A 7545-nucleotide genomic window follows, 5' to 3' on the forward strand; every position below is an offset into this window, starting at 1 on the left:
GTATTTGTGTGTGTGTGTGTTTTGTGCATATGAAGTGTATACATGTAAATTCCTGGGTATCGTGTATGTATATAGTGTATGTATGTCCTGTTAAATTATAATTATAGGATGTATATAGTTGTACATGTATAGTTGTATATATGGTATATAGTGTATATAAAGTAAGTAATGCTAATCTGACTGACGACCACCACGTGGTGCATCCTGGACAAACATGAAATTAGTTGGCGAATGTCAGCAGTAAACAAAGAGAATAACTATTTTCCTATCTAATTAGAATCAGCTGACACTGTCACTAGGGAAGTCACGATAAAATGTGTTCTTGATCGAATAATGCTGTTGCATTTGGTTTTATTACACTATTGCGCATAAATTATTGCGTTATAAGATAAAAATTAAGTTGGCCCCTCATACTTACAGAATTGAATACATATGAGGGGCTAACAGGCAGTTTTTATTTGCTTTAACTATGAAGTAATACCCCGATCATTTCCGAAAGGAAATATATTATACCCTTGAACCTGAGCATGATATAGGAAAAAAATGGTTGGTGTACCAAAAGCACTTCCTTTAAAAAAAAATATTTAAAATTTCAATAATTTTTTTATCCCCTTATACTCAACAAAATTTGTTCTTGAATTTTTTTCAGGACTTACCCAATTAAAATTTTTTAGTTTCAAGTTGGAGCCCAACTCCTTAACTTTGCTAGTTTATTATATAAAAAATTTATATTATTATTATTATTATTACACCATTAAGTCATTTCCCTTTCGGGGTAGGCGTGAATCACTCGGTAGGGGAAAGGAGTAGTGTGTGGAAGGGATCGAGATTTTTCAGATTGATCCAGAATTCTCGTGCTATTTAAGTAAATAACACGTTCGTTCCGCAACACTGCTCCGACCCAGGTTGCTGATCAATCTCTCTAGCAATCACCCCAAGCGAAGAACCTCACGAAGTCGTTATGTAAGGTTCCCCACTTGGGTCCATTAGTAGCCAAGGTCTTTTGTTTCAGGTGTCATTCACTCTACTGACACTCTTTTTATTAACTATTTGCCGCCATACTTTCCTGTCGTGGCATACTTCTCTAGCTTCTTTTATGTCCATGCATTTTTTTATGCAGGCTCTCGTGTTTCTGTGACTTTTTATATCTTTTCTAACTAAGGTCTCATTCACACATTCTAACCATTCTTTCCGCGGTCTACCTCTGGGCACGCTGCCATTTACTTTACCCTGATACACTTGTTTCGTTAGTCGTTCATTTGGCATTCTCTCAACATGTCAGAACCATCTTAACCGATTTCTTTCCCATGTTTGATTTCGAATATTATACAAAACTGATGACTTTCCCCTTTTAAAATCTTTCAAAACTATAGGTTAAAAACTTTATCTTCTTTTTCTTCATCTCTTTTCTTTTGTTATGAAATTATCTTTAATGTTAATCTTTAATGTTAATCTTTAAAGTTGATTTTTTTGATTATGTTTTTTTTTCTTTTTAAAAAATCGTCTTGATCAGCTTTCAGCATAAAACGTTCAACATTGCATTATTTTATACTGGAATCTTTAAATATTAACATCTCTGAATTAAAAGCATGCATCGAAACATTGAAAGTGGTTCGATTACATAGTTGAATGTAATTGTACTGTTTGACAAAAATTATATATATATATATATATATATATATATATCGTTTTAAATAATTAAGACCCATGTTTATTTAAATAATTATTTTTAAACTTATATGTCCAAAATTTTATAGTTTAAAATTTACAAACATCCAAAATTATAGTGTTAAAATGTAATTTGATGAATGCTATAGCATTGGCTATATAGCCCTTAAAAATTTTCATATGTAATTGTTTCATTTTCAAGTTTTTAAGTCAAATAACTCAATAATGTATTTATTTCGCGCTCGATTATGTATTTATCTTCCGCTACGCGCTCTTTCTTTATATTTCTTCCGCATTCGGGCACAGACCTTTTAAAATCAAAGTTCAACGGACTTATAACTGTAATTTTGTGATTTTGAACTCTCGTTTGTTAAAGCTCTTTTGGCTTTAACGAACACATTCTCATCATGTATCTCGTGCTTCGCACTCGATTTTGTCCAACCTGTCAACTTTTCTACATTATACACAACACTTTTATATCAATTATAATACACTTTTTATTTAACCCTGCCTGGGATTACTTACTAAAAAATTGTAAAATAAAAAAGGCAAATTGTATTTATCATGGTTATATTTGTATTTGTTTCTTATTTTGCTTTAAATTGCATTTTAAGCTGCGTTTAATCATGCATCATTTCAATAAATTTATATCATTACAATTCATAATATGCATACAAATTGAATAATACTAATTCTTATTTCCTTGTTTTTATCATTTTTTTTATTTTTAATCTTGTTTTTTACGATTAAATAAAAAATACTGTGCGTCTGTATAGGGTCTAATACAGGAATATATATAGGGTCCTATATAGGATCCTGTGTCCTCTTTCGTCTTTTCTGTCCTTTTTCCAAAAATTAAATTTTTTATTTTTAATCTTATCTTTTTACAACTAAGAGAAAATCTACTCGTCATATCTAAAAATGATTAATAATAAATTAATAGATTTTTTCGGGCGAAAATTTTTTGTCTGATAATTTTAGTTTGAACGTTGTGTCATTTTCAAAAAAATTTATTATTTTTATTTTGAATGTTAATTTTTACATCTAAAACAAATACTACGTGTCCTATCAAAAATTATAGCTCTTTTTTGGATGGACAAGTTTTGTCTAATTTTTTCCGTAGCTTGTGTCGCCAAGCCAAAAAATTGGATTTTTTATATTGAATGTTTTTTTTACGACTAAAAACGAAATCAACGCATCCTATCGAAAAAAGATTTATTATAAATTTGTAGGTATTTCCAGGGCGCGCAACTTTAGCTTATTCATTTTTTTTGTATCTTGCATAGTTTGACCAAAAAATGGAATTTTTGTATTTTTCATTATTTTTGGTACAATCAAATTTGGAATTTTTAACTATTCTATTTTTAACTATTTCTTTCAGTGGCTTTTTTTATATCGCGCGTTGTTTAGCTTAAAATGTTCATTTTATTTTGTTTTTTTGGATTTTTAAAATGCTTTAACTCTGACAATTTTGTTTTTACAGAAAAAAGTCATTCAAAATACATTGTTTGAGTTTCTAAGTACTATAAATAATTGTACATAGAAATTTTAAATCCTAAAAAAATGCGGTTTCCAAAATTTTTGGTACGATCAAATTTTGAATTTTCAACTTTTCAAGAAAAATCAAAAAGATGTTTGAACAATTTTGTGGGACATTGCGAAAGAAACATTTTTCTTCTCTTGACTTTTTTTCATATCACGCGTTATTTAGCTTAAAATGTTGATTTTCTGTGTTTTTTGAAATTTTGTAAATGCTAATATTATGAATACCATGAATATCCGTACAGACAATTTTTGAATTAAAAAAAAGTGGTCTCAAAAATTTTCAAAATACGCTCCCTTTTTGAATTTTGACCCAAAATGTCTGGCTAACGAACTTGACCTTTATTTTAGGACACTAAAAGAGTATACCAAAGGCCAATCCAATCTGTCAAATCTTTCGAAAGTTATTGCGCTTACAAATTAAAAATCTACAGACACACAGAGGTACAAGTCAGACACATTCGTAAAAACCTGTTTTTCGAATTCAGGGGGCCTCAAAATGTGGACATTTGACAAAAACAGGGTGGGGGGGGGGGGTCACATTTTACACAAATCTAATATCTTCTCTTGATGAGAATGTAAAAAAGTAAATTTTTTGAAAACCCACACATGAGACGAAGAAGAAATTAAAAAACATAAGTTTTAATGAGAATGTGCCCACGCAGCGGGCTGATTTTTTATTGTTAATATCGTGTTTCACGATTAAAACAGAAAATACGCATGCTATCAAAAAGTTATGTATAACCAATTTGTAGATCTTTTTGAAATGCACAATTTTTGTTCAGTCACCTTTTTACCTATTTTGCACATTTTAACCGCAAAATGTAATTTTTTTATTTTTAATTGTTTTTTATTGTCAAAATTTCAATTTTCTCTTTTTTCTTAAATCAAAAAGGTGTTTAAACAATATTGTAGGGCATTGAAAATAAAACATTTTTTTTTTGACGTTTTTCATATCATGCGTTATTTGGCTTAAAATATTGATTTGCGTGTCTTTTTTGAAATATTGTAAATGCTATAACTCTGGTAAATTTTGGTTTTATAAAAAAAAGTAATAAGGATACATTGTTCGTCTGATTGAATAATATGAATATTCTCACGGACAATTAGTGAATTAAAAAAAAAAGTGGTCTCAATAATTTTCAAAATACGCTCAATTTTTGAATTTTCACCCAAAATGTTTGGCTAACGAACTTGGCCTTTATTTTAGGACTCTAAAAGAGTATACCAAAGGCCAATCCAATCTGTCAATTCTTTCGAAAGTTATCGTGGTGACAAACTAAAAATCTACAGACAGACACAAACACACACGCAAACAGACAGGCACATTCGTAAAAACCTGTTTTTCGGATTCTGGGGGTCTCAAAACGTGGACATTTGACAAAAAAGGGGGAGGGTGGGGCTAAATTTTACACAAATCTAATACCTTCTCTTGATGAGAATGTAAAAATTATTTTCCACATTTTAGTAATCATTAGGTACAAGGATCTTCCGCTGACCAGGCTCAACGCGGCTGCAGTTCAGCTGAGCGAGGGAAAGCAGCATAGTGGGAGAACCGCACGCAGATAGCTGGAGCACCATTTATTCTAGTTCTTACTTTTTTTTATTTTACCATTATATTTTTGGTTCGAAATTCATCTTTCTTTTATTAAAATTTCAGTTACTTGGTTGAAAATGTAATTATTTTTGTGATGCATTTAATTTTTGGTTTAAATTAATTATTATAACTACAAATTTAATTAATAAATTTCTATTTGAAAATTCATCATTTTTAGTTTAAATTTAACTGTTTGATTGACAATTCATGTATTTTGTTGAGAATTTGTCTTGATTGGTAGAAAATTGACCTTCTTAGTTGAAAAATAATCTTTTTGGTTGTGATAAACTATTCAGTATTTGTTTGAAAATTAATATTTTTTTCAATTTGAAAATTAATTGAAGAATTTAAAATTGCAAATCGTTAAAATTGAAGAGCTGTTAATGGTGAATCTTAAAAATCGAATGATTCTAAAAAAAAGTTCAAAATCAAATAACTCTAAAATGTATATCTTGGAAATTAAATATTATGCTATTCTATATTGTCAAAATTCGAGAATTTTTCATTGTTAATGTTAAAAATGGTAGAAGTTTAAGTATAATTCCGCCTATAGGGTGAAGTCTAAAATTTAAATGAAATTTACAGATTACTCAAAGCCGATTAAAATTAAAATTAAAATTAAATTGTATGAAAACCGATGTACTTTTTCAAATCTTTTTAAATTTGATAATTAGGCAATTAAAATAAGAAACGCGTAATAAGCGCGCACAGCGCGCTATTTTTGGTACTAATAACATAAAGTATAAAAAATAAGTAATTTCATTTCAAAACTTCTATCAATTACAATCTGGAAGTCCATGTAAGTTTCGAATCGATGATGAAACTCTCATACCTTATAATCGATTCGCACAAGGAATCTATTTGTATAAAACGAAAGAAGGCAACGAACCACGTCAGTCGAGTTTCTAGAAACTGCATAAAGGAAATTCCGCTGGCTTATCGAATTGAAATTGTGCATGAGAAGAGACTTATAAAATTGATTTCACAATGTCACAATATGTCCTGCGATTATTTTCTGAGAAAAACAAAACAATAAGGGGTCATCCATAATCTACGTTATCAATTTTAGGATATTGCCAGAATATTTTAGACCCAAACATTGCATTCTTACCCAAAAAGACGAATTTTCAACCAAGAATTTTCAACCAAAGAGTTTACCCCAGAAGATACCAGAAGATTGTTTTTCAAAACAAGAATAATTTTCTAAAAATGGAGTAGCTACATTTTTAAGTAAGGAGTTGAATCTTAACAATAATAAATTTTTAACAAACTATTCAAAGTTACAACCAAGTAATTGAATTTTCAAAGTAGTTAATTTTCTACCAAACGGTTACATATTTAAAAAATAGTTTCGTTTTTAACCAAATAGTTAATTTTTAAACAAATCGTTTAATTTTCTGCCAAATTTTTTAATTCTCAACTAACCCAAATCAATTTAGACAATTGATTTTGACCCAAAAATACGATTTTTGAACAAAATAGTAACCAAACGAGATGAATTCGGAATCAAAAATATAATAGTACACTTTTCAATTAAAACTACTATCGGCGAGAAAACTGTAGGCCTTTGAAGCTTAGCAACTCAGTCAAAAAAAATGCTATCGCAACAAAAAAGCAGTCATTTAAAAGCTGAAAGTGTTTTACGTTAATGAGCTTGAAGACGTTTATGTAAAAAAATTGTTGTGCTTAGCAAACTGAAAAATGTAAAAAAAAGTAAGGTTTTTTGGGTAAATTTAAGAACAGTCAAGTTTAGAGCATTATTTCTTATACAAGGGGCGATGGAAAAAATTTGAAAAAATTCATGAGTATGAGGAAAACTGTTGTGAACCAGTTGCAGTTGAGAAATTTAAATAATAATAAAAATTGTTGCTTAAAAGTTCAAAAATGTGCAACTATATTATCTTCAGTTCTAATACAGATATTAAAGCGATTCAAACTGCAAACTGTAATTGATATGCTCTGTATTTTTTTTTTCAATCAACCGGAAGGATGTGTTAGTCTTCTTTTTTGTGAAAATCGCGATATTTCTAGACATTTTTTTGTTGGAAAACAAGTGACAGAAAGCAGGGGGGGCCCTTTTTTTGTTTTACTGCCAACCGCTGGTGCCATTCTTCGGCCCCTAGTTTTGAATCCTTGGATGGCACCTGGCCATGGGTCAAAGAAAGGCACCAGTGGTCGGCAGTAAAAAAAAACGAGTCCCCCCTGCTTTCTGTCACTTGTTTTCCAACAAAAACACATCCTTCCGGGCGATTGAAAATAAATACAGAGCCTATCAATTACAGTTTGCAGTTTGAATCGCTTTAATATCTGTATTAAAACTGAAGATAATATAGTTGCACATTTTTGTACTTTTAAGCAACAATTTTTATTATTATTTAAATTTCTCAACTGCAACTGGTTCACAACAGTTTTCCTCATACTCATGAATTTTTTAAAATTTTTTCCATCGCCCCTTGTATAAGAAATAATGCTCTAAACTTGACTATTCTTAAATGTATCCAAAAAACCTTACTTTTTTTACATTTTTCAGTCTGCTAAGCACGAACAATTTTGTACATAAACGTCTTCAGCTCATTAGCGTAGAACACTTTTAGCTTTTAAATGACTGTCGTTTTGTTGCGCTAGCATTTTTTTTGACTGACAAGGAAACTATCCCAGGTGTCCCTCACCGATTTTGATGAAACTGCAATATGTTGTAATACATCGAAAAATAAGAGACACGTATTTTTTTTTATCGG

This window comes from Belonocnema kinseyi, chromosome 1 (assembly GCF_010883055.1).
Source record: "Belonocnema kinseyi isolate 2016_QV_RU_SX_M_011 chromosome 1, B_treatae_v1, whole genome shotgun sequence".
In the NCBI taxonomy this organism is placed as follows: Eukaryota; Metazoa; Arthropoda; class Insecta; order Hymenoptera; family Cynipidae; genus Belonocnema; species Belonocnema kinseyi.